General features: G+C 29.9%; 1 long non-coding RNA gene and 1 pseudogene across 2 annotated transcripts; both read right to left on the bottom strand.

The window, feature by feature from the left end:
• Nucleotides 1-144: 144 nt before the first annotated feature.
• LOC149516407 (uncharacterized) lies at nt 145-23,809 on the bottom strand. Its single transcript, XR_016345736.1, has 2 exons — nt 23,030-23,809; nt 145-356 (listed from the first exon to the last, which is right to left on the bottom strand). It is a non-coding gene; the product is annotated as an uncharacterized LOC149516407 (long non-coding RNA).
• A 2,959-nt stretch (nt 23,810-26,768) lies between these two features.
• On the bottom strand, nt 26,769-27,662 carry LOC111293009 (chaperone protein dnaJ 11, chloroplastic pseudogene; annotated as a pseudogene). The gene has a single exon (XR_016345735.1). The product of XR_016345735.1 is annotated as a chaperone protein dnaJ 11, chloroplastic pseudogene (transcript).
• Between the last annotated feature and the right edge of the window lie 326 nt (nt 27,663-27,988).

Here is a 27,988-nt window from a genome sequence, read left to right as displayed (position 1 = left end):
ATCACTCACATTCATACTTGTGTGTGCATCATGAGAAAGACATTTGCATTCACATTTGTATCATTTGCATGTGCATTATGGAAAGACATTTGCATTCACATTTGCATCACAAAAAAAGACATTTGCATTTGCATCACTTGCATCTGCATCACAAAAAAAGACATTCGTATTTGCATCATTCACCTTCGTACTTACATATGCATCATGAAAAAGACATTTGTATTCACATCTATATCACAAAAAAGGACATTCACATTTGCTTCACTTGCATTCACACTTGCATGTACATCATGAGAAAGACATTTGCATTTACATCTATATCCCAAAAAAGATATTTGCATTTGCATCAATTGCATCTGCATCATAAGAAAAACATTCACATTCACATCACTTGCATTTGCACTTATATAAGACATTTGCATTTGCACTATAAGAAAGAAATTTGCATTTGTGTCATGGCATTTGCATCTTAAGAAAAGATATCTGTAAGGTATTTACATGAAAGGAACATTGCCATTTGCATTGTGAAAAAGTCAAATGTATTTGCATCAAGCATTTGCATTTTTGCATTTGCATTGATATTTGCATTCACATCAACATTTCCATTAGCATCATTTGATGAGAATAGATATTTATATTATGATTGCGTTTATCAACTTTATAAATATTAGAAAAAAAAAAAACAAAAATGGGGCAAAGAGAGAGAAATAAGTCTATTATGGAAAAAAAAAAAGAAAAAAGAAAATAGTTTGACAAAAGATCAAAGTATCAAAAAGATTTGAAAGTTAAACAAAAATTGATCCATAAAAAATAGAGAGATTATTGGAAAAAAAAAGATATGATACAAGATAAGACTTAAGTCCAGTTAAGCTAACATCTAGATATATTTTTTATGACCTCTGAGCATAACTTTAAGACTTCCAGACATAATTTTTAAGACCTCCAAGAAAAAAATTTAAAATTTACAAAGTTTCAATGCCTCTGATTAGAAAGAGCATTTAAAGATATCGAGATTTGAAAAACCTTTAGGCATAATCTTCAAGACCTTCGAGTAACCCATTTTAAATTTTCAAAGTTTTAATGCCTTTAATTGGGAAAAACATTTAAAGATATTGAGATTTGTAAAACCTTTAGGTATAATCTCCAAGACCTCTGGGCAAACCATTTTAAAATTTCAAAGTTTCAATGCCTCTTATTGGGAGGGGCATTCAAATATATTGTGATTTGTAAAACCTTTAGGTATAATTTCAAAATCTCTGAGCAAAGCATTTTAAATTTTTAAAGTCTCAATGCTTCTGATTGGGAAAAGCATTTAAAGATGTCGAGATTTGTAAGACTTATGGACAAAATCTTCAAGATCTCCAAGCAAACAATTTTAAATTTTATAAGTTTCAATGCCTCTAATTGGGAAGAGCATTTAAAGATGTTGAGATTTGTAAGACCTTTGGGCAAACCATTTTAAATTTTTAAAGTCTTAATGCCTTTGATTGGGAGGAGCATTCAAAGATGTCGAGATTTGTAAGGCTTTCGGGCATAATCTCTAAGACTTTTGAGCATAATCTCTAAAACCTCTGGGCAAACCATTTTAAATTTTTAAAGTCCCAATGTTTTTGATTGGGAAGAGCATTCAAAGATGTTGAGATTTGTAAGACTTTCGGGTATAATTTGCAAGACTTTCGGGTAAATTATTTTAAAATTTTAAAGTTTCAATGCCTCTGATTATGAGGAACATTCAAAGATGTTGAAATTTGTAAGACCTCTGAGCATAATTTTCAAGACCTTTGGGTAAAACATTTTAGATTTTAAAGTTTCAAAATCTCTATTTAGGGGGAGCCATTTTTAAAGTTTCAAAGCGTCTGTTTAGGGGGGACAATTTTCAAACAAGATTTTAAAGTTTCAAAGCCTCTATTTAAGATAAGCCATTTTCAAACAAAATTTCAAAACCTCTATTTAGAAGGAGCCATTTTCAAACAATATTTTTTCCAAGTTTCAAAACTTTTATTTGGGAGAAACCATTTATTAAAAAGAAAAAACTTTTGAGTAACTTTGAACTGTTAACTTTGGATAAAATTATTGTCTATATCTTTACCCTATTCCTGATTCTTAGTAATGTACAAAAAAAGACAGTTGTAGACACTTAATTTTGTCTTGGTTAATTTGAATTTGTTTATTTTTTAAGTTCAATTTACATGTTTTTATTTAAGTCGATTTAAGTATTAAATCAGATCGAATTTGTTCAAACTTGTTTTGAATTAGTTATTTTTAATTTTATTGATATTTTAGAATTAATTAAATTAATTGAAAAATTACAAATAAATATATACAAATAAATAAATAATTAGTTAAATTATTGTTATTATTAAAATTAAATTAAAATAAAAGAGAGGAAACAAACAAAAACAGAAGGTTACTAAAATCAAAAGAAATGATCGACAACCACTACGAATTTTTAGACTCTACACTGCACAGCCACTATCTCGCCTACAGCTCTACCATACTACACTCTACAGTCCCGATCTCAACTCTACTACTCTTCATTCTGAACATTTTAGACTGTGTTGCAACCATTCACAAATAAAAAAAAAATCACAAAGATCAAACACCAGGGGGGAGCACCCATTTTCCACCAAAAGCTTTCTTCCACAATAAGCCTTCAACCCAACACTAGCCCCTAAAACCCTTGCCTTCAACTTAGCACCAATATCTCCCACGCACCATAGTCACTATTTTTAAAATCTCGCCAAGATTTTGCTAGCCCATCCTCGGCACCTTTCAGTCCATTCCAAACCATTTTCAAGCACTAATCCCACTTCACCTAGCTCTAGTCCTAGTATATACTAGAGGTTTTTACCCAGCCGAACGTCAAACTGAATCACTAAGTCATGCAAGACCCTTGCCCTAGCCTAGCACTAGTGCGCCTCACACAAACCCCACAATAGTGCACCAATACGAGCCAAATCCTTACACCATTTGCTTGATTCAGGCCAGTTTCCCCCAAACACCTTAGTACCCAAGCCTTTCCTAACACTAAACCTAAGCCCAGCCTACTCATCGACACAACCATAGCCCCACCAACCAAAAACTAGCCTCTTCACAACCAAAACCCACGGCAAAACCCTTCCCCTCACCTTCAAACAATCCTCCAAAAACCACCATCAAATACCCTTTTCTACTTCCACAATCATGCCCAAAAAAAAAAAAAACATAACAACAACAACAAAAAAAAAAAAAGTAAATCACAATCCCCTTGAGGGAGGAACCCAGTGCCAAGGAATCTTGTAAAAAAAGAAAACAACGGTTAGATCCGATAAAAAAAATGTTTTTCAAAAGGAAAAAAAAGGGCTTGTCGCTTGGAATACCGAACTAAAATAAGAAAAAAAAAGGAGAGAAAAAAAGAAAAAAAAAGAACCAACAGTGGTAGCATACAATGAGCTCCGACAGTTGGAGTGGCAAATAACAGCAACTACAGCAACGATAGTAGAGGCAACAATTTGCCACCAGTTTTTACTTTGAGGATTTTTTCAAAAAAAGTTAAGTGTTTTTTTAAGAAGAAGGATAAAAATGTTTTTAAAAAAAAAACAAAAGATTTATAGTTTAAAAAAAAAAAGATATAGTAAAGAACCAGACGAGTCCACCTAACCCAAAACTAACCCAGTCTGCTACCCATCGGCTTGACTCGACTTGTAGCCTATCAGCTTAGCTCGCTCCAAAGCCTTCTGCTCGACTAAAGAAAAGCCCAACCAGCATGGATCCTTTTTAGGCTCTTGTTATGAACATTATTATTCAAATGGTTTTGGGCTTAAGTCTCAAAGGTATAATATGGTTTTTTTTATATTTTATATTTATATGTTTTAATGCTTGTTAATATGCATTTATAGGAATTAAACTTATTTATGAACAATTGTGTTCTTATAAAACTATTAGGGTGGGATAACAATAATTTAATAATTAATAATAATAATTAAAAATATTTTTATGAATTTTTTATGATGGGACTCCGAGAAGTTCAAGTAGTGATTCTCAACAATTCTTTAGGTGAGAAAAGTCTTCTAAAAATTGCTAAAGTATTGGAATATTTATAAGTTTCTTTTCAATATGAAAATTTTCATTTTATACTTGAACAATTTTTCTTAATAAATATGAGTGTTTTTAGGAAATAAATATATTTGTGCATAATATTATTATTACTCGACTTTTAATAATTTAAAAAAAATAAAAAATCTTCAAGGATGAGATCCTAAATAAATTCGAGTAGTGATTCTTTAGGACTCTTTAGGTAAAAAAATCTATCTAAAATGTCACCAATGTGTTAGAGCATTTAGATTTATTTTTGATAAGGATTTCTTGTTTTTTTTTTTTAATAAATGTCATAGAAATAAGTTTTAGAAAATACTATTTGTTTTTAAAATTATAGATATCATATTTATGGAAATAAATATGAGTTACCGATAATAGGATTTTTGAGAATTTTGAGTAATGATTCTTAAAAATTCTTTAAGTGAGATTGTTCCTTTTAATATTGCCAGAGTAGTGGAATATTTTTAAGAATTTTTCAATATGCAAGGTTTTTATTTATTTTTCAAGCATACTAAACAATAAAAATATTTTTTTCAAGAAAATTAAGAAAATCAAATTTTAAATACCAAAATTAAGACCATGTTAGTTAATATTAAAATATAACACATAATTAATTGGTACCATTTTAAACGGGCATTGTAGGGTTGCTAATCCTTCTCAATGCGTAACTGACTCATAAACCTGAGTCATGTAGATCCAAAATTTATCTTTTTAATAAATTTTAATTAATTTTAAAATTTTATTAAAAGGGTAAGTTTTAATAGGAGGTCAATCATACCTAGTCAAAAAAGATTGGTAACGACTCCATTTCACTTGTTTTTCAAATTTGCCTAATGGTCCCAAACTATTACGACAACTTATATTGATATGCTAATCTAGATATGAATGCAATGATCACAAAATGAATGTAAAGGCATTTGATATTAGAGTTAAATATCAATGAACTTTAATAGTACATAGACGTACCGATTCTATAAGTAAAGTTTGAATTTATTATATCCAAAAATATTGTTATGGTCCATTTAGATAGTGGACATGGTTTTGATAGCCATTGTTAATAATATCCATGGTTTTGATGGTTATAAACATTATTAATAATATCCATGATAAAATGGTATATATATGAATGATATTTGATGGTCACTTTATAGGCTCGTTGATGGTATTGTAATATGACTATATTTTAAAAGAATATTATAGACACCCAATTTGGTTCAAACCCAGATCAATTGGGCCTGGTCCAAATAGGTAGGATGGGCCCATTTTTAATTTTAATTTTAATTTTATTATTATTTTTTCTCTTTTGGTTTATTTATTCTAAATTTCATTTTAATTATTATTGATTTTATATATGATTTTTGTTCTAGAAGAAACTTTTTTGTCGTAAATCTTAGGGCTGGTAGAGTATGGATTGGATTCAAAAATTGAATCCCAATCCCAAAGGGAATTGAGATTGATAAAAAATTTTTCTGATTAATCCCTATAAATAAATACTAAAATACACAAAATATGGATATCGAAAACACACAGAGAGAAAAGAAACAAAAAAAATGGTGTTTAAAAAGTTTGAAAGTTTTTTAAGATTTTTTTAAGGAATTTTTGGTGATTTTTTTCCTGGAAAATTTTTGGAATTTCTAAATTTCGAGCAATTTTTCGGTGAAATTCAAGTTTTTCGATGACTTTTTCGGCAAAAAACCTAGTTTTTGACGAAGAAACCCAGAAATCGATGAGAATTCCACAGGTGTTCTTCATGAGTAGAGAAAGAAAAAAAAGAAAGGAAGAAAGAGAAAGGGGAAGAAAAATCTGAAGAGAAAATTGGTTTCAGCCTTATATACCATAAGAAAACGATGTTATTTTAGGCGTTAATAAACCCAGGATCCACGCATTTTCTGAAGATCTCCGAACTAGCAACCCACATCTCTGCTTGGGCTCTAGTCAAGTCGAGTTGAGCTATTTCCCATCGAGCCGCACTTTTGAGCCGTTTTTATCTCTCAAGCCAAGCCGAATCCAAGCCGAGCCGAGCCGTTTCAAAGTTTTTTTTAATATTTATTTATTTATTATTATTATTGTTGTTGTTGTTGTTATTATTATTTCTAAATTAGAATTATTTGGTATTCTTTAATTTTTTATTTTTTTTTATTATTTTTTTTTTCAATGATTTTTCTAAAATAAATTTTTTAAAAAATATTTTTAAGAAAAGTTGAAAGTATTAATTTTTCTTGAAAATAAAATTTTTTAAAAAATATTTTTGCGAAAAAGTTGAAAGTATTAATTTTCCTTGAAAATAAAAAGGTTTTAAAAAAATATTTTTGGGGAAAAGTTGAAAGTATCAATTTTCCTTGAAAATAAAATTTTTTAAAAAATATTTTTGGGGCAAAGTTGAAAATATCAATTTCTCTTGAAAATAAAAAGGTTTTAAAAAAATATTTTAAGGGAAAAGTTGAAAGTATCAATTTTCCTTGAAAATAAAATTTTTAAAAAAATATTTTTGGGGCAAAGTTGAAAATATCAATTTCCCTTGAAAATAAAATGGTTTTAAAAAAATATTTTTAGGGAAAAGTTGAAAGTATCAATTTTTCTTAAAAATAAAATTTTTAAAAAATATTTTTGAGAAAAAGCTGAAAGTATCAATTTTCCTTAAAAATAAAAATTATCAAGAAAAGTATTTTAAGGAAAAGTGAAAAGTACCAATTTTTCTTGAAATTAAAATTTCAAAAACAAATATTTCAAGGAAAAGTTGGAAGTACTAATTTTTCTTAAAAATAAAAATTATCAAGAAAAATATTTTAAGAAAAAGTTGAAAGTATCAAATTTTCTTGTACAAAAGCAATGAGTTTTTTTTTTTAAATGAAAAGAAAAGGTTTTATATCTAAAGTTGAATCATTTTTTTATTTTCTTTATTTTCTTTTTCATTCTTGAAATTTTTATGTTAAATAATCCAACGATGGAGTCTCTGCAAGTAAAACAATAGTTTTCTTGCATACTCTTGAGGTGAGAGAATTTTTTTTAATTTTTTGTCAAAAGTATTAGAGTTAATTAAGAATAATTTTCAATAGTTAATTACTTGATAAATTTTTATGGCTTATTGGATAATATGAAATTAAACAGGTATTATCTTTCGATGGGCGTTGTGAGGGTGCTATAACCTTCATCACTCGTAACCGAACTCCCAAACCCTATTCTAATTAGTAGACCCGAACCTATTCTTTTAGAGACCCTTAAGCTTAGGTGTTCCTTGAAATGCTAGATTCCTTAGGTAACCAATCGTACCTAAACAAAAAAGATTGATGGCGATTCCTTAAGTCAATGTCTAGCGATAGGTCATCGGATCTAGACGTATGATAGTTTGGCGACTCCACTGGGGATGAACAAGAGTCAGGCCAGCAAATGAATTTGTATTATCCAAAAACCTAGTAAAATTGAACCTTTTGTATAGATTTTTTTATTCATCATATTTATCTACTTTGTTAATTCTGTCATTCATATACATGTGCATAACATGAGCTCTATACTCGAGCTCCATCCCTCTATGAAGGAGTAAAGTACCTATTACTTTCATGAGGTTTTAATGCCTCTGGAGTGGTTAGCAAAATACTCCAACTCAAATTGAACATTTTTCGCTTGTAGCCTGTAATGGGTGAGGATTGAGGTGCCTAACTAGTCTGTAATGGACAATGATGTAAGGAGCAATTTGGGAAATTTAGACTTTAACATCGAACCACATGTAGTGAACCTAAAAAATGCCAAACCTATAGATAGAGCCATCTCCTTCCCTTTAGAATTGACCAGAAGCATAGGATTCATTCCTCTTATTGTGTGTAATATTTTAATTTATTTAGTTATTTATTTATTTATTTCTCTTTATTTGATGCACTAACCTCTTCTCTTATTCATGTTTGCATGATCCATATTCATATCATAAAGTTGTATAAAGAACATTTGCTTGAAAGATGATCTTCAACAACGAGTTTTTCATGGACTCCACAAAATGACTATTTTGCTCTTTATCTGTATTAGCTCATTATGAGTCACCCAACGAAGTGAAAGTCCAGTCAGAAAAGATTTAACTAAAGATAGGGGATTGTTTACCAATCGATTATACTTCTACCTTGTTTCAAGAGACATCTATCTTTCTCAAACAAAACAATCTAGATGATTTGGTTAATATATGGAAGAAGATGAGTCCATCAAGACAATAGGAGTTTTGCCAAAGAAATGGGCATATAGCATACCTTCTTACAGCAAATATCGACAATCAACTAATTAGAGCTGCAGCGTAATTTTAAGATCCTGCATACAAGTGTTTCATCTTCAATAAAGTTGATATGACACAAACCATTGAAGAATACTCGACTTTGTTAGGCCTACACCTCAAGGCTCCTAACAAGATATATGTTAAAAAACACAAGTCAAGATTTTGTAAGGATTTAACCCATCTCATAGGGATAAACAAAAAGGTTATGGATTCTCATACAAAGAAGAAACAAGAACAGATTTGCCTACCTTGAAAGTTTTTTAATGATTTTCTAGTGTAACATACCGACGAAGAACGGGGGTTAGACGTATTTACCTTAGCCATATACTGAATAGTGATATTTTTAAAGGTTCTAAGTTATATTAAAATAGCAGTGATTGACTTCTTTGAAAGTGTGATCAATGGTTGTAACCCTTCAATGATAATATTAGCAGAGATTGTCAGATCTTTGAGTTACTGTCGTCGGAATGGAAGGTGTTTTATAGGCTGCATATAGTTATTACACTTATGGATGAAAAGCCACTTCAAGTGGAGAAAAGGTGTTTTCTCAAAGCTTTATGTCCGTAATCAAGCTTCGATCAAGGAATTCTATGAAAGTGGTTAAAACAAAAGTCTAAAAAAGAGTGGGTAGCTTTCTTACAAAAACTGACAAGTACTGAAGTAAGATGATTGGTCCCATGGATGAATCGTGAACCTATGCTATATTAGTGTGAAGATAATATTGTGGTCCCACTTCTAGGTTTATGAGGAACAACAAGTTATATGCCACTTCTAGTGAAAAGGTAGTTTGGGGCAGAATAGTTCATTCTTATGACACATAAGCTTCATCAATCATATTTTTTTTACAGTGAGCCAAAAGCATTTCAGAGGATGAATGATGTGATTAAAGTATGGAAAAATTCTCGTAGAACGAGTCCAGGATCATTCACTGATAGTGTCACTCAGGGGTACTTGGTTTGAAGAGCAAGATGAAGACAAGAAATGGTATTCACTTATGAAAACTTTTTATTGCCAATAAGAGAAAAGCTTGAAGAGACACCATTAGAATTGGAGTTTATAATAAAAAAATTCAAGTCCAAAAAAGATAGGCTAAAGCAAGAGATTCAGAAGCTTCAAGGGGAGAAAGATCAATGGAAAGATAGAGCTAAAAAACATGAAGTTAAAGTTTACAAGATAGCTAGAGAATGTGATATAGCTGTTAAAGACTTAGCGGAGCTACACCATGAACATAAAAGGTTATGTGTGAAGGTACAAGCCAAAGAGATAACAATCGCTAAGCTGACAGATGAAAATGAGTGATTAAAACAAGAATATGCTAAATTAGAGAAAGAAAATACTCAAGTACAAACAAAAAATAACATGTTGAATAGCTACTTAAGTAGATTAAGATAAAGGTTGAATGAACAAGAAGACTATATTACTACATTGGTTAGACATCATAAGGAGTTATCATACTAAGTTTGATGTGGTAAAAGGGAAAACTTGGGAAGACAGAAGTATATTGAGCACTTAACAACTCAAATTTGCAAAGAGGTCCATAAGGCAAGAGAAATGGTCGAAGAGACAGAGGTATTGAAACAAGTGATGGCCCCAGTAGGAAAACATAGTCAAAGTCTTTTAAACTTTATCAAGGAAACTAGAGATTAGTATGAACAGATCAAGCAATTTTATGGTTATAACTCTAGGATGATAGATTTTATGTAAATAAAAGTTCTTTAGAATAAATGAAATCTTTTGGTTGAACACTGTCTTAAGGAAAATGTTCTCTTCATGCATGCATTTTCATTCATTGTATTCTCATTCAATACATTTAACAAAGTAACCATAAGATAATCATATAAACTTGCTAATTCTAAGATATGGTATTTAAGGTTCAAGGATAGCTTCATCTAGCAAGAACCCCACCCACCGATATAACAAAAAAGCTAGAACCAAACAAATGGAATAAGAAAACTCTCACTAATTTGAAAAACTGAAAAAAGTATAGGAAAAGATTGAAAATGACTTGAGTAGGATTTTAAATGCTCTCAATAAGTTAAATAAGGGAAAAGGGATAGAAGAGAACACAAGCCAATAGGGCCCCCCATCACAAGAAATGGTAGACCCTTTATATCTTTTAGGTTTTAGTCCACAACAAGCCCAATCCATACAGGATATACTGCCACAGTAGTTCACATATCCTATATATCTTGGAATGCCATCAGTTTCAAACCCAGGGCATTACCATAGCTATGTGATCCTGTCTTTATTGAAAAAGCAGTAGAACCGATCCAAGTTCCTGATGACTTGAAAGAAAAAGAGAAAAAAAAGGCAAAAATGGTGGAATCTCAAGAAGATTCGAAGATTAGTGTGCTTGAATAAAGGTTACGAGCTATAAAAAGAATTGGGTTTTATGGTTCTGTTGATGCTATTAGGCTTTGCTTAGTCCCGGATGTAATTATTCCACCAAAATTTAAAGTACTAGAATTTGATAAATATGATGGTATGAAGTACCCAAAGACTCATATCACCATATATTATCGAAAGATGGCAGCCCATGCTTATAATGAAAAATTATTAATGCATGTTTTTCAAGATAACCTTACAAGTTCTGCTGCTAGGTGGTATGTCTAGCTAGACAAAACTCACATTCGTTCTTAGAGTGATATGGCCCATGACTTTATCAATCAATATCGACATATTATGGATTAGGCTCCTGATTGTTTATTTTTACAGAATCTAGAAAAAAAGGTAAATGAATCTTTTAAGGAATACACCTAGAGGTGGAGAGATATAGCTTCTCAAGTGTAACCACCTCTAACTGAAAAGAAAACTATAGTGCTATTCGTTAGCATTCTAAAATCTCTCTATTATGAAAAGATGATAGAGAATGCAATCAAGAATTTCATCAACATGGTGATTTCAGGAAAAATTATTGAGAGTGCCATTAAGAATAGGAAATTAGAATGAGGGGAGGCATCAAGAAAAAGAGCCCTAAAAAAAAGAAGACTGAAGCTCAAGCTATAAGTTTTGATAGGCAACAGTTTAGAGGTTATCAATCATATCCACCATAAGAATATCCTCTATATTATCTTACTATAAATAACACTTCTCCTTACCTATACCAACCAATCCCACGGTCATCTTAACCCCAAACATATCAACCCTTTTTTAGGCCTCAAAATATCACATACAATCCTAACACTCAACCTATCTCAAGACTTTAGACCCGTACAGCTAGCCCAATAGATGGATCACGGGAGCAACAAACTACTCATAAAAAGTCTGTGTTTGACTTAATTCTCATAACTTATACAGAATTATATCGTGAGCTTTACAATAGTCATCTGATTGCTCCTAGCAAATTAGAGCCATTCAAGCCGCCTTACCCTAAGTGGTATGATCCCACAGCCTATTGTGACTATCACTATAGGATTGCTGGTCATTCCACTAAAAATTACACTGTCTTAAAACACAAAGTGCAATGGTTGATCAAGGATGGGATGATTAACTTTGATATATGAGGGGTAACTGCACCAAACGTTAGTGGCAATCTTTTGCCTAATCATAATATGAATGCTTTGAGTGATGAACATGAGTGCCATTTGAAGAGAAAAGTGGCAGATATTAAGACACCTTTTAGTCAGCTATTTGATGCTTTATGGAAAGCTGACATGATATAATCCGTGAGTTCGCACAGTTATCATAGAGCATATATAGCAGGCACTAGTTGTAAATATCATAGTGGGGTAATTGGTCACTCTATCGATACTTGTAAGCAGTTTCATCAAAAGGTACAAAAGCTTTTGGATTCATATCAGATGAAAGTCTATGAAAAGGGAAAAAACTTAAAGAGTGTTGAAGTATCCATGACTGATAAGCTTGTAAAACTATTTTCAAAGCCGGTAATAATTCATTATGGGAACAAGCTAAAGTCAGTCATAGACAAACTCATTTTTAGGCCGATAACTTTTAAAGTTTCGACTTCATTCTCATTTAAAGATGATAAAGCTATACCTTAGAAATATAATTATAATACAGTAGTTCAGGGGTAATAAGAGATTGCCTCTAAGACTGACACCTTTAATATAACTGGTGTATGAGGCATTACCCGAAGTGAAAGATGTTGCACTCCAAAAATATTGGAAAAGGCTAGAAGAGAGAAAGTCAAGGTGGGAGAAGAGTAAAATAACCCCAAAGTGGAACTTAAGGAAGATTATCTGAAGCTAATGTCAAAAAAGAAGCTTGTGAATTCTTAAAACTGATAAAACTTAGTGAATATTCAATTGTTGAACAATTGAACAAAATGTCAGCATGAATCTTATTATTATCATTGCTGTTAAACTCAGAACCACACTAAAATACTCTATTGAAGGTGTTAAACTAGGTATATATAGCACATAATGTGTCTGTTAAATATGTGAACCATTTAGTCAAAAACCTGGTCATGCCAAATTATATATCATTCAATGATAATAAGATTCCTTCAGAAGAAAGGGGAAGTGCCAAGGCTCTGCATATCACAATCAAGTGTAAGAGCCATATCATAGCCAAGGTCTTTTATTGATAATGACTTCGCTATCAATGTTATGCCTATGTCAACTTTGGTAAGGCTACCTATCGACTACTCTTATATGAAAGACAGTCAAATAGTCATACGAGCTTTTGATAAAACTAGACGAAAAGTCCTAAGAGCTATTGAGATGCCCTTGTAAATTAGGTCATGCACTTTTAATGTGAAGTTTCAAGTGATGAACATCTCTCTATCTTATAGCTGTCTGTTAGGAGGCCATGAATTCACATGGCAGGGGCTGTTCTTTCTACCTTGCACTAAAAAATTAAGTTTAATATGGAAGGCCAATTAGTGGTAGTGTTTGGAGAAAAAGACATGCTAGTGACCCAACTTTTGAATGCTCCATATATGAAAGATGTTGAGGAAGCAGTGGAATGCCCTTATCGATCCTTCAAGTTAGTCAACTCAGCAAGTGAAAGATTTAAAAATCAACCCTTTTTCAAAGATAGTAATGTGTCAAGTCATCAATAAGGGTTGTATTTAAGAGTAGGGCTATGCAAGAACTTACAGGGAATAAGGGAGCCCCCAACAGTAGTAAACAACAGTGAAAGGCTAGGCCTAGGCTATGAAGTAACAGAATGGGAGATCAAGAAAAGATCAACAGGTAAAACAGCAAGATTAATGATCATCCCACACTTGTATGAGACTTTCAGGTTGAGAGGATTCATGTACCCAAATGCAAAAAAAGTATGGAAAAGACTTTTACCCAATTAACCATCCATGCTATTGAAGATGAAATAGGGCTTAAATAAGAAGGGTGGGTCCATCTTTGTCCATAAGATTATGAGTTGAACAATTAGAGTACCATTGAAATACATTTTACCCTTAAGACTAATTCAATGTATTTGTACATCCTAATAGCTATTGCCCAAGGCATTGGGATGATCTTTCTTGTTTAGGCCATTTATCTTTTATTATTTTAATAAAGATTAGGAAGGATCCATTTTCATTCATTTTTTCTTGTGCCTTCATTATTGCCATTTTTTCATTTTTCCAAACACATCTTGCTAATATATCCCATTTCATTCAATTTCAAGTCTTTAAATGAACAAAAAGATAATTATGATAACGATTAAGAGGTTAATTTTGATAATTCAATTAACACTGATGAACTTAACGACGAGGATGATTCTGAAGAGTATGTTATACCTCTAGACCTAATGAGATTGATTGAACAAAAAAGTAAATCAATTGAGCCTCATCAAGAGATAACTTACTTAGTGAATCTAAGAGATGAAAAGAATAAGAAAGAGGTCAGAATTGGCACTTCACTTTCATCGAAAGATAGGTAACATTTAAAAGATCTACTTTGGGAATTCATATATATGTTTGTTTAGTCTTACCAATATATGCCATGACTGAGTGCAGAGATAGTAGAGGATAGATTACCCCTAAAGATAGAATGTAAGTCAGTCCAATAGAAACTGAGGTGAATAAAGCTTGAAATACTACTAAAGATAAAAAAAAAAGCTAAAAAAATAGTTTGATGCAGGTTTCTTACAAGTGGCTAAGTATCTAGAGTGGGTAGCCAACATATTATCAGTTTTTTTAAAAAATAAAAAGGTACGAATATGTGTAGACTATCGTGATTTGAATAAGGCTAACCCAAAAGATAATTTTTTTTTACCTCATATCGACACACTGATAGATAACACGACTTAGCATTCAATGTTCTCCTTTATAGATGGGTTCTCAGGGTATAATCAAATAAAAATAACTACTGATGATATAGAAAAGACCACTTTCATGACCATGTAGAGAACCTTTTATTATAAAGTCATACCTTTTGGATTAAAAAATACTGAGGTAACATACCAAAAAGCCATAATGACACTCTTCTATGACATGATGTACAAAGAGATTGAGGTGTATGTGGACGATATGATTATAAAATCTCGTGAAAACGAAAATCATGTCACCAACCTTAAACAGTTATTTGAGAAGTTAAAAATTTTTCAACTCAAGTTAAACCCAGCCAAGTGCACCTTCGGGGTAAAGTCAAGGAAGTTACTAGGCTTTGTGATCAGTGAAAGAGGGATTGAAGTCGATTCAGACAAAATACGGGTCATTCAAAATTTGTCACCTCTGAGAACACCAAAAGAAGTTTGAGGTTTTCTGGAAAGGTTGGACTACATTTTACGATTCATATATCAGCTTACTTATAAATGTGATCCCATTTTTAAGCTTTTTCATAAGAATAACCCTAGAGAATGGAACGAGGAATGCCATATTAAGCAATACTTATCAAATTCTCTAGTGTTTGTACCACATATTTTAGGAAAACCCTTAATTTTATACTTGACAGTGTATAAGAATTTAACAAGATATATGCTGGGGCAGCAAGATGAATATGATCGAAAAGAGAGAGCTGTTTATTATTTGAGTAAAAAATTCATAGAATATGAGTCCAAGTATTCTTTTTTAGAGAAAATGTGTTGTGTATTAGCTTGGACTGTCAAAAGACTCAGACAATACATGCTCTACCACACCACTTGGCTTATAGCAAAATTGGATCCAATTAAATAAATCTTCGAGAAGTTTTCTTTATCTGAGAGAATTGCTAAGTGGCAAGTAATACTCTTAGAATATGATATCATATATGTAAGCCAAAAAGTAATAAAAAAGAGTGTTATAGCTGAGTTTCTTGCAGATCATGCTATTGAAGAATATGAACCAATGAGATTAGAGTTTCTCGATGAAAATCTAATGACTATATTCCAATTAGAGAAAAGAGAGCATGAAAAAAGTGTTGGAAGATATATTTTGATGGAGCTGCTAATGCCTTAAGACATGAAATTGAGATAATTTTGATTTCTTTAAAAGAACAATACTACCCTATAATAGCGAGGTTAAATTTTAATTGCACAAATAACATCGCTGAATATGAGGCATGTGTCATGGGTTTACAAGCTGTTATAGATAGAAAAGTTAAAGTATTAAAAGTGTTTGGAGACTCAACTCTAGTTATATATCAATTGAAAGGAAAATGAGAGACGAAGGATTCAAAACTCATTCTATATCATAGTATATTTTAGAGTTGATAAAGCAATTTAAAGATGTTCAGTTTGATCATTTATCTTGAGAGGAGAATCTGATTGTCGATGCCTTGGCTACTTGGGCTGTAATGATCCAAATTAGTGATAATACAGATATTCATCCTATCAAGTTAGATATCAAGGATATACAAGCTCATTGCTCCAATATAGAAAAAGAAAATGATAGAAAGCCCTAGTTTTATGATATATTATAGTACATTAAGAACCAGCAATACCCAGTCCAAGTAACAGACAATGATAAAAGGGTTATCCGAAGATTAGCTATGAGCTTTTTCTTGGACAATGATATTTTGTATAAAAAAAGCCATAATCAAGTATTATTGATATACGTAAGTAAGGCTGAGGTAAAAAAAATTATTAAAGAGGTGCATGATAGAATATGTGAGGGACATACTAATGGAAATATGATGGTAAGATAGATCATGAGAGTAAGGTACTATTGGTTGACAATAGAGAGTAATTGTATTAATTATGCTCGTAAATATCATAAATGCCAAATATATACTGATAAGATCCATGCTCTGTCATCTGTTTTACATGTTCTAACACCACCTTGGCCATTCTTGATGTAGGGCATGGATGTCATTGGTCCTATTACCCCAAACGCTTCTAGTGAGCATAGATTTATTTTTGTGATGATAGATTACTTCACAAAATGGGTAGAGGCAGCATCATTTGCATATGTAACATGATATGTGGTTTGTAAATTCATAAAAGAAAAGATCATTTATAGAAATGAACTTTCGAAGAGAATCATTTCAGATAATGTCAAGAATCTAAATAGCAAGATGATGCAAGAAATATGTGCCTAATACAAGATCGCATTATAATTCGGTACCATATCATCCAAAAATGAATGGGGCAATCGAGGTAGCTAACAAGAATATAAAAAGAATTCTTAAAAAAATGACTGAGACCTATAAAGATTGACATGAGAAGTTACCATTTGCACTATATGCATATCGAACGTCAGTATGCACTTCTATTGGGGTAACTTCATTTTTTTTGGTTTATGAAATAGAAACTGTATTACCAGTAGAAGTACAGATTCCATTCTTGATGATTCTAAAAGAAGTTAAATTGGAAGAGGCTGAATGGATTCGAAAATGCTATGAATAGTTAAATTTCATAAAAAAAAAAGAGATTGATAGCATTGTGCCATATCAGCTATATCAAAGAAGAATGATGAAGGCTTACGATAAAAAAGTTTGACCTCATTGTTTCAAAAAAGGTGAGTTGGTTCTAAAAAGAATTATTTCAAGTCAACATAATAATAGAAGAAAATGGATTCCGAATTGGGAAGGGCCATATGTGGTGAAACGCGCTTTCTCGGGTAGAGCATTGATACTAGCTAAGATGGATGGAAGTGACTTGCCCCATCTTATAAATTCTGATGCAGTGAATAAGTACTATGCTTGAAAAAAAAATGAGAAAAAATAAAAGAGGAAAAAATGAAAAAGAAATACTCAAGATGAAAATCCAAAGAGGACGGTTTGAGTTATAAGGGGTTTATCTAAGTTGAAAACCTGATAAAATAACTTAAATAAGGAGAATATAGCATCAAATCTAAAAATTCATTAGCATGGAGGCTAGCAAATTCTAAGAAGCTCTAAGCTATTAAATGTATCTGGTGGTTGAGTTTTTTGAAAAAGAACTCGATATGTGTTATCATGATTGTCTGATTGTTCATTTTTGGGCATTGTTTCCCCATGCCTATCTTTGTAATTCTTTCTTGGCCAAAGTTTGCCAGTATTTTTTGCTAATAAAAGACATTTTACTTTATTTTTTTATGTGTTGCTTCTGTTGACTATTTCTTAACCATTCATATTCTTTTCTCCTTAATACTTTGCAATGGAAAAAATGTGTGAATGCATTCTTACTTTTTTAGATTGAAATAATGATTGATAAATGAATGATAGGATGAAAGATTTCTACATTACATTGGAGAAGTCAAGAGTGATAAAGGCAAATTTAAGATGTTCAGTTCCTAATAAGGACATTGAATTTGGAAAAAGATTTCTTGCAAAATGTGAGAATTAAATGAAAGAGATGATTGAGAGTTATGTTGACTTGGTCTTTGAAGAATAGTGTAACTTGGTCTTTGAAGAATAAAGGGTTCGAGGCCCAAGAAAAAAGCTTGAGAAGCTTGAGTACCACAACTGAATGGGAATTAATTAGCAAGCATTTGCATAGCATGCATTAAATTTCGCATGCATTGCATTTCACATACATATACTGCATTTAAAATATAGTGCATAAATTCAAAAAATAAAGGTATTCTAGGATCCCATATGGAGAAGACAGATGTGAAGATTTTTTATGTAAAAGTTTCAAATTCTCGTTTGAAAAAAAAAAGCTTTTGAGGTAAGATTATAATCCTTGAAAAAGGATATCTTTCGGTATCATGATGATTTGTAAGACCCTTGGGCATAATCTTCTGAAATTTCTTCAAACACGATCTTTGACTCCTCTGGACATGATTATCAAGGAGCCTTGTTTATTTTTCAAAAGTTATTGAGCCTCTGATTAGCAGAGCTTTGTTTATTTTTTCAAAGTTGTTGAGCCTTTGTTTAGAGGAGTCTTGTTTATTTTTTTAAAAGTTGTTGAGCCTCTATTTAGAGGAGCCTTATTTATTTTTCAAAAGTTGTTGAGCCTATGATTGGATGAGCTTTATATTTTTTCAAAGTAGTTAAGCCTCTGATTAGAGGAGCATTATTTATTTTTCCAAAGTCGTTAAGCCTTCATTTTGAGGAGCTTTATTTATTTTTTAAAAATTATTGAGCCTCTACTTAAAGGAGCTTTGTTTATTTTTTTCAAAGTTATTAAGTCTCTACTTAGAGGAGCTTTGATCAAAATTTTAACAAAAAAATTAAAAAAAACAAAAAAAATAAAAAAATATAAAAAAAAATGTCGAGTTGAGTCTTGAATAAGTGTCTACGTCTTTGCACAATTTCTGTTTCACAAAAAATGTGCAAAGAGGGGCAGCTATAGACACCTAATTTGGTCTAAGTCCAGATCAATTGGACCTAGTCCAAATGGGTAGGATGAGCCCATTTTCAATTTTAATCTTTATTATTATTATTATTATTATTATTATTATTATTATTATTATTATTATTATTATTAATTTTATTTTTTTCTCTTTTGGTTTATCTATTCTAAATTTCATTTTAATTATTATTGATTTTATATATGATTTTTGTTCTAGAAGAAACTTTTTTGCCATGAATCTTGGGGCTGGTAGAGTTTGGATTGGATTTAAAGATTGAATCCCAATCTCAGAGGGAATTGAGATTGATCAAAAACTCTTCTGATCAATCCCTATAAATAGATGCTGGAATACACAGAAAAGAGACATCGAAAACACACAAAGGGGAAAGAAACGCAAAAAAGGGTGTTTAGAAATTCAGAAGTGTTTTTAGGATTTTTTTAGGAATTTTTGGTGATTTTTTTTCTGAAAAATTTTTGGGATTTCCAAATTCCGAGTAATTTTTCAGTGAAATTCGAGTTTTTCAAGGACTTTTTCGATGAAAAACTCAGTTTTCGATGAAAAAACCCAAAAATTGATGAAAATTCTACCGGTGTTCTTCAGGGTAGAGAGAGAAAGAGGAGAAAAAAAAAGAAAAAAGAGAGAAAGGAAAGGAAAATTTAAAGAGAAAATCGGTTTCAACTTTATATACCTTCAAAAAATGATGTCGTTTTGGGCGTTAATAAACGCAGGATCTACGCGTTTTGTCAAGATCCGACCCAACCCGTAGCATGACCCAAACCAGCGACCCGTATCTCTGCCTGGGCTCCAACTAAGCCGAGCCATTTACCGTCGAGCCGCACCTTTGAACCGTTTCTGTCTCTCAAGCTGAGTTGAGCCGTTTCAAAGTTTTTTTTAATATTTATTTATTTGTTATTATTATTATTGTTGTTGTTATTATTTCTAAATTAAAATTATTTAGTATTCCTTAATTTTTTTATTTTTTTCAATGATTTTTCTAAAATAAAATTTCAAAAAAATATTTTTGAGAAAAAGTTGAAAGTATCAATTTTCTTTAAAAATAAAATTTTTAAAAAAATATTTCTGGGAAAAAGTTAAAAGTATCAATTTTTCTTGAAAATAAAATTTAAAATAACATATTTTTTGGAAAAAGTTGAAAGTATCAATTTCCTTTGAAAATAAAAAGGTTTAAAAATATATTTTTACGAAAAAGTTGAAAGTATCAATTTTCTTTGAAAATAAAATTTCTAAAAAATATTTTTGAAAAAAAGTTGAAAGTGTTGAAAGTATTAATTTTTTTAAAAAATAAAAATTATCAAGAAAAGTATTTTGAGAAAAAGTTGAAAGTATCAAATTTTCTTGAAATTAAAATTAAAAAAAATATATTTTGAGGAAAAGTTGGAAGTACTAATTTTTCTTAAAAATAAAAATTATCAAGAAAAATATTTTAAGAAAAAGTTGAAAGTATCAATTTTTCTTAAAATAAAAACTTTCAAATACTTTAAGGAAAAGTTAAAAGTATCAATTTTTGTTATACAAAAGCAATGAGGTTTTTTTTTAAATGAAAAGAAAATGATTTATATATAAAGTTGAATCATTGTTTTTAATTTTATTTTCTTTCCTTTTCTTTCTTGAAATTTTTATGTTAAATAATCCGTTGATGGAATCTCTGCAAGTGAAACAGTAGTTTTCTTACATACTCTTGAGGTAAGGGGATTTTTCTTAATTTTCTGCCAAAAGTATTAGAATTAATTAAGAATAATTTTCAATAGTTAATTACTTGGTAAATTTTTAAAGCTTATTGGATAACACGAAATTAAGCTGATACTATTTTTTAATGGGCATTGTGAGGGTGCTATAACTTTCCTCACTCATAACTGAACTCTCGAACCCTGTTTTGGTTAATAGATTCGAACTTATTCTTTTAGGGACCCTTAAGCTTAGGTGTTCATTGAAATGATAGATTCTTTAGGTGACCAATCGCACCTAAATAAAAAAGATCGGTAGCGACTTCTTAAGTCAATATCTAGCGATAGGTCCTCGAATCTATACATTATGATAAATATATGAAATATCCTTCTATATATATGTAATTTTATAAAAAAATCATGTTATTTGAGTATATATACAATAAATTTTAAATCTTTAATTGAATATAATAAGAAGCTATGAAAAATACCAAAAATATTATCTTGTTTCAAAGGATTTAAGGCCTCTTTATAATAATTTATTTGGTGAAAAAGATAATATGATGTATGGTTCACATATTTGTTGGTAATGGTATTAATTTATTAGGATATCAAGAAATATATAAAAAAAGACAAATGTGAAATTATATAAAGATAAAGTAATCACTATGAACTAAAAGAATTTATGACAATTGTACCAAGGATATCCTTAACAGTTGTATTACAATGGAAATAGCATTCTTTAAAGAATGACTATACATACATGGTGGATGTTTTGGTCCTATAAACCTATAAGATACAAGTTATTATAAAAGTTTCACCATGTGATAGGGAAAATTAACATAACTATGCTAAAATTTTGGGGTTGAGGTTCAAACCTATAATATGAAATCTCCCATGATGCAAACTCGACTTGATATATGGTATAACGTCAAATCTTGAGTTCATTGAGACAATTATATCATTTGTATGTGATTACAAGAACTTTAATCTTATATTTCTATCTCAAGTAAAGTGATTGGTACCCGTAATGATAAGGGAATTATGAGATTATACTCTTAATAAACCAATAATATAAGATATTAAAGTGTTATAGCTACGTGAATACTTTTAATAGAGTTTACCTATGTAAGTGTAAAGTGCGACTGCTTTTAGGAATTCCAGGGCTTGACACTATCAGCATTCATGAAAAAAAGGTACAAACACAACCAAAATAATATCTTTGGATACTATGCATTCATTTGGCGTAGAAATCATACAAAATAATAGTTTTTTATTTTAAAGTCACAGTTTGGGCTAATAAAAGAGATTGGAGGAGCTAAAATTTAAGTTTCAAATTTATTGAATATTTGAGATTCAGACATGCTAAATGTTGCATTTGAAGATAATTATATGAATCAATTAAATTAAATTTTAAATTTAAAAGTAATAGCTTTTTTTGTGCATTGGCGTAGAAATCATATAAAATAATAGTTTTTTTTTTTTTTTTAAAGTCACAGTTTGGGTTTGGGCTAATAAAAGAGATGGAGGAGCTAAAATTTTAGTGTCAAATTTATTGAATATTTAAGATTCAGACATGCTTAATGTTACATTTAAAGATAAGTATGTGAACCAACTAAATTAAATTTCAAATTCAAAAGTAATAGCTTTTATTGTGTATTCATTTGGCATAGAATTCATACAAAATAATATATATTTTTTAAAGGTCATAGTTTGGGCTAATAAAAGAGATTGGAGGAGCTAAAATTTGAGTTTCAAATTTATTGAATATTTGAGATTCAGATATGCTGAATGCTACATTTAAAAATAATTATATGAACAAACTAAATTAAACTTCAAATTCAAAAGTAATAGCTTTTACTTATCTGTTTGCAAAGAATTTCCTCGATCAAAAAAGAAGAAAAAGTGTTCAGAGTCAGTTAAATGTTCAAAGAAATGTAGGAGTCTTCCATGTGGACTTAATACTACTGCAAGGCATGAAGGGCAAAAATTTCATCCTAATTAGAGAACTATTGGATGGAAGGTAAAGCGAAACTTGGGATGACAAAATCTTGTATTAATTTAAATTCACACATTCCATCAATGGTCATCTTCAAGCAGCTGTTGTAAACCAACCATTACTCAAATTTCAACAATCTTGACCGCTTCAAAATTGGGTGAAAATTGAGATGAACACGACTATGACCCTTGAGATTCAAAATTTTTAGCGTGGCTTATAATTAGAAATTGTTTTTTTTCTGGATAAGTAAAAATTTTATCTATTCGAGAAGCAAGAAAACTTGGTACAAAGATAATACTACCTGCTATGAAACAGAAACAAGCAAAGGTATATAGCTATTTACATGGAAAGAATTAACAAAAAAAAAAAAAATTCTTGTGTAATGTGCTAGCTATGACAAAGATCGATGTTACCTTGATCTCTAGCAATATGTTTATAACTGCCAAGCTTCCATCTGACAGTTTCTTCAATATATTTCAATGATACTAAGACAGAGGAAGGTTGTTGCCGACAAAATTGGAATCTTCAAATCCTCGTCTATAATAAGAGAAGTGGAGTTTGGCCCTGGGGCCGGTTTTCCAGGACAAGTCGTGAGTTGTGACAATCCAAAAGCAAGTAGAAGATAGGACATGGTCAATCTTTCATCACTCAAATTAAAAATTAGATATTCTCAAAACGAACCAAATTCAATTGTTGGTGGTATTTTCTTAGGTAGTGATGGGCAAAATTGATTGGGGAAAAAGAAATTAATTTGTTGACTCTTCTTCTCATTTCAATAGAAGACAATATAGCATACAAAAGTTTCTCGAACACTTGTTTCGGAACATTGAAATTAACTTGGAATCCTTTTCTTGACATTTCAGGCTTCGGATTTTGTCGACATCCCTCATTTTTCCACAAAACAAATCAAATCCACCGAAGCAAACGCTGATATGAATTGGCAATAATTTAACGATGTGTCCAATATTTCAATTCCTTGTCAAAATTAACTGGCAAAATTAGATTGAATCAAAAGGTTCTAGAACACTGGGCAAGTAGAAAGCAGGGGCAAAATTTTGTTCCAAGTCGACGACACGCAAATTCATACTTTTGTCAGGAAACAGTTGCTGGCGTTTGCTTTTCAAGCTGATGGTCCCCTAATTCCTTGTCTTCACACAAACATGTTAATCGACTTTCTTGCATGTATTCCAAAGGGCGTATATCTTCTAGAAACAATCATCATCATGCCCTTTAAAGACACTAATAGTGCATTCAGAGGCTGAGATAATCATTCAATTCCAATTATTGTCGTTCAGTTTTTTTTGTTTTTTTTTTTGAGATTTTTGTTATTTGAAAATTATTTTAAATTTTGATTAATTTAAAATAAAATCAAATCAAATCTCGTAATAAAATTAAATTTTTTTAAATTTATTTTTTTATTTATACAATTTAAAACTGAGATTTTACTTAAAATATTTAAATTTCTTACCATTCAAATCAACAAGCATTGATCCCTTCAGCTTTAGGACATGTTATGTGCCCCTCCAAACAATAAATTGAAAAAAAAAAATGAAATTGAAATTTATTTTATTTATTTATTTAATTTAAAAAATATATTTAACATATATAAAATTTATAATTTGAAATTTCAGTACTTTTATATTTATTTTTACTCTCAAGCTAAAACCTTTTTATTAAAAAAAAAAAAAAAGAAAAAAAACCTAAATCCAAACATTGAGTTGTAAAACTTAGATAGAATAATTCAGTTGCAAAGGCTAGGAATCCTCTCCTACATCAAATTAGTATGATTGGGCATATCTTTAAAATCATTTAAAAGCAAAGAAGTAGACCCGAGTAAAGCATGGGATACGGCGTGATTTTTTTATCCTAAAAATTTTAGTATGTGAAAAAACGTATAGATTTAAAGCTCCATTTGTTTCATAAAAATTATTTTTTGAAAAATAATTTTTTATTGTTAAATATTTATTTGGTAGAAAATTAATTGATTAACGAAAAATAATTTATTAATTAATAAAAAATAAAAAAAATTTGAAAATTTTCTTTCCATTTGAATGGGCATTTAGATGTAACTGCACCTTAAGCTCTAATAATTATCAGTTGAATCCAAATGCTTATTCTAGTGAGATTCATTCAATATAAATTTTTTATTAAAATTTTATTTTTGATTTATAGTGACAATAACTTTTATTAATGTTTTCAATTTCATTAAAATCAATCTTACAATCCATCCAAATAGACCCTAAAAGGGGAAAATAATTTTCAAAAAAAAGTTATCCATGAATAGAACTATTTATCAATGTATTTAAGTATAATTTTACTCAAATTGGATATTATACATGATTTTTTTAAACTCAAACTTCATTTGATCAGATTCAAAATATTATTAAATTAACAAATACTATTTTTATTTAATTTTACTTAAAAATTTAAAATATTAATATTAAAAGTCTTTTAATATTTTAATTTTAAATATTTTCATAATTTTATTGAAGTAAGACTTTGAACATAATATTTTAAACTCAAACTTGATTTAATTGGACTTAAAATATTATTATATTAATAAAAATATTTTATTTAATTTTAATTAAAATATTAATATTAAAAGTCTTTTGATATTTCAATTTTAAATATTTTTATTTTGTATATTATTAAACATAAATATTTTTAGTATTTCAATAATAAATAGTATTATATTATTGTTTCAATCATATATAATAATATATATAATAAAATTTTTTATTTTAATAATTAACGATAAATAATATAATAATATTTTATTATTATGAATAGTTTTAATAATTTTTTAGTTTAAAATATATAATTTTATATTTTTATTTATTAGGGTATTTATACTACTATTTTAATAATAAATATAAATAAAAAAATATTTTTGTTATGATTTAATAATAGATACTTTTAATATAAAATATAAATAATTTAATAGTATAAATTTTCTAATAATAAATATTACTATTTTAATATTAATAAAATATTATTTTAATAATAGCAATACTATTTTAAATATTTTAAAATATTAATACAAAGAAAATAAATAGTTTTATTTTAAGTATTTTATATTATTATAATATTTTAATATTAAATATTATTATTAAAATATAATTTTTCTTGAATGTTAATAATTCTAATAATAAATAATTTCAATATATTTTAATAATACATAATTTTTAATATTTTACTAGTTATAGTAACATTATTTGAAAAAAAGAAACAGATTTTCCAAAAAATAACTAAACAATAAAAGATATTTTTCACTAACTCATTCAAATAATATAAAATCTTTATTTTTTCAGAAAATATAAATATTTTTTAAAAAACATTTTCTAAAAATCAATTTCAGCAAAACAAGCAAAGCCTTAATTTTAAAGTTCTTTTTTTCTTTTATAAAAAGAATACCATTAATCTTAAATTCTTCTAACTTTATTCTTCCAACCCTTATCTGATAACTTTTAAGATACGTGCTCTTAATTTGAAAAGATAATTATATCCTATTAATAATTGAGTGATTTTGTTCTAGCGGCATATGTTTTTCTAATAATAAATATAAAATGGAAAATATTTTATACATGTAACGGTGGAATTTTTAATTAATATATTTATTGAAAATTAATGATCGGCGACAATGACAGAAAATTCAAAATTGGTCGTGAAAAGTTATACTTTATTCTCAATAATTCTAGGGAAGGATAGCAAAATCCGACTTTGATTCTTTGATTTAGGAGTTCATAAAAGGTTACCAAGAGAATGTTCCCTTAACAGTTAAAAACTAGTATGAAATGGTCCCATTTTCATACTTTTGTTTTAAATCTATTTTTTTTTTAGATATCGAAACTAATTTTTCAAAGAAAGAAACAAGATCAAATTACTAAATCACACCAACAGCCATATTTGGTTATCGTATGTTCTATTGATGATAAAATGTTAAATTTTTAGTTTCAATTATGCCAACTCCCATCAGCTGTTAAAGTACCAGAATTAAGAGAAACCTTACTTTGAATTTTATTAAACTTGAGCTACATAATCTCAATTAGATAATCCAACCTTGCTTCTAAAAGTTTTTTGCTATGGATTTTTTTTTTTTTCATTTTTGATCTCAAAATAAAAACTCCACACACATAATTTCACAGCTAATAGTATCGAGCAAAGAAAGCCCTTGTTTTTTCGTTTGTAATTGTGATTTTGATAACTGTAAAAGTACAAAGGGAAGGGATTCATGTTTTTCTTAGTCTTCTTCTATGCATCAGCCAAGCGCAAAGGCTAAAAAAAGAGCAGAGCTCTTACGTGGCACAATCAACGCCTCTGATTTCTCCGGCCAAATCTTCCGGTCTTCTTTTTTTCTTTTTCGCGTTAGTAAATCGGTTTTTTGTTTTTTCTGAGATACATAATTAACCGACTAACTGTACAAACTTACGGAAATTAGAAACCGTTGATGAGCTCAACTTCTAACTCCGTAGCGTAATTGAGAGAGTCAACTCGTTTACCAGCACTGATCGGTCTCCCAACTCCTCCCTGTATATCCACAAAACCTAGAAGCCGAAGTCAACGGCCGTTGGCGTCTCCAGATAAGCTTACTATCATAGACGGCTCGTTTCTCGGGATCCGATAAGGTACTATAAGCCGCATGGATCTTCATGAACTGGTCGGCCGATGAATCTTTCCGATCGATTGCTGCCACGTCCGGATGACAAACCCTTGCCAATCGACGGTACGCCGCCTTGATTTCCTGGTTCGAAGCACCAACCGAAATCCCTAGCACCTCGTATAGCGACGTGCATGTCGCTGCCATTGCTGGACGGCTCAGAAAACCGCCGCTCGTAGAACCTCTCTCTTGTTTCGAAGTGTAAGAGCTGGCGGTGGTAGTGGCGTCAGCGGTGGCGGTGGCGGTAGCTGCGAGAGGTGGTCGGAATCTGGCACGGGAAGGTGACGGAGGATAAATTTGAAAAACAGAGAAAGAGGCTGAGAGAGAAAGAGAAGAGACCATGGTGGGATCTTCGGTTATGATGTTTCTAGTTTCGAGAAACAATTAGTGTTAGCGGATGATATATAGGGAGAAAAAGGTCAAGGTTAATTATTTTACATTTTTTTCCTTGGTTAATTGAGTAATAGCGAATTACTGCAATGCTTTTCCCATTTTTTGTGGTCGAGTTTTGGTTCTGAGTCAGCGAGTGAACTCTGCAATATTGCTATTTCCCTTTGTTTTTTTTTTTACTTTTCTTAAATTTTCTATTTAATTTAAAAAAATTATCACATTCACTGTCTGTAAAATTTAAATTTCAACAACAAAATTTGAGCATTATCTGCATAATTTCATAATTTTAATTTTAGATTTAATCGGCACTTGTTTCTTTAAATTT

This window comes from Durio zibethinus, chromosome 10, assembly GCF_047325235.1.
Source record: "Durio zibethinus cultivar Kanyao isolate XHJ-2024 chromosome 10, ASM4732523v1, whole genome shotgun sequence".
In the NCBI taxonomy this organism is placed as follows: Eukaryota; Viridiplantae; Streptophyta; class Magnoliopsida; order Malvales; family Malvaceae; genus Durio; species Durio zibethinus.
Note: the sequence above shows the minus strand (reverse complement) of the source record. Positions and strands in the feature narration are given on the sequence as shown.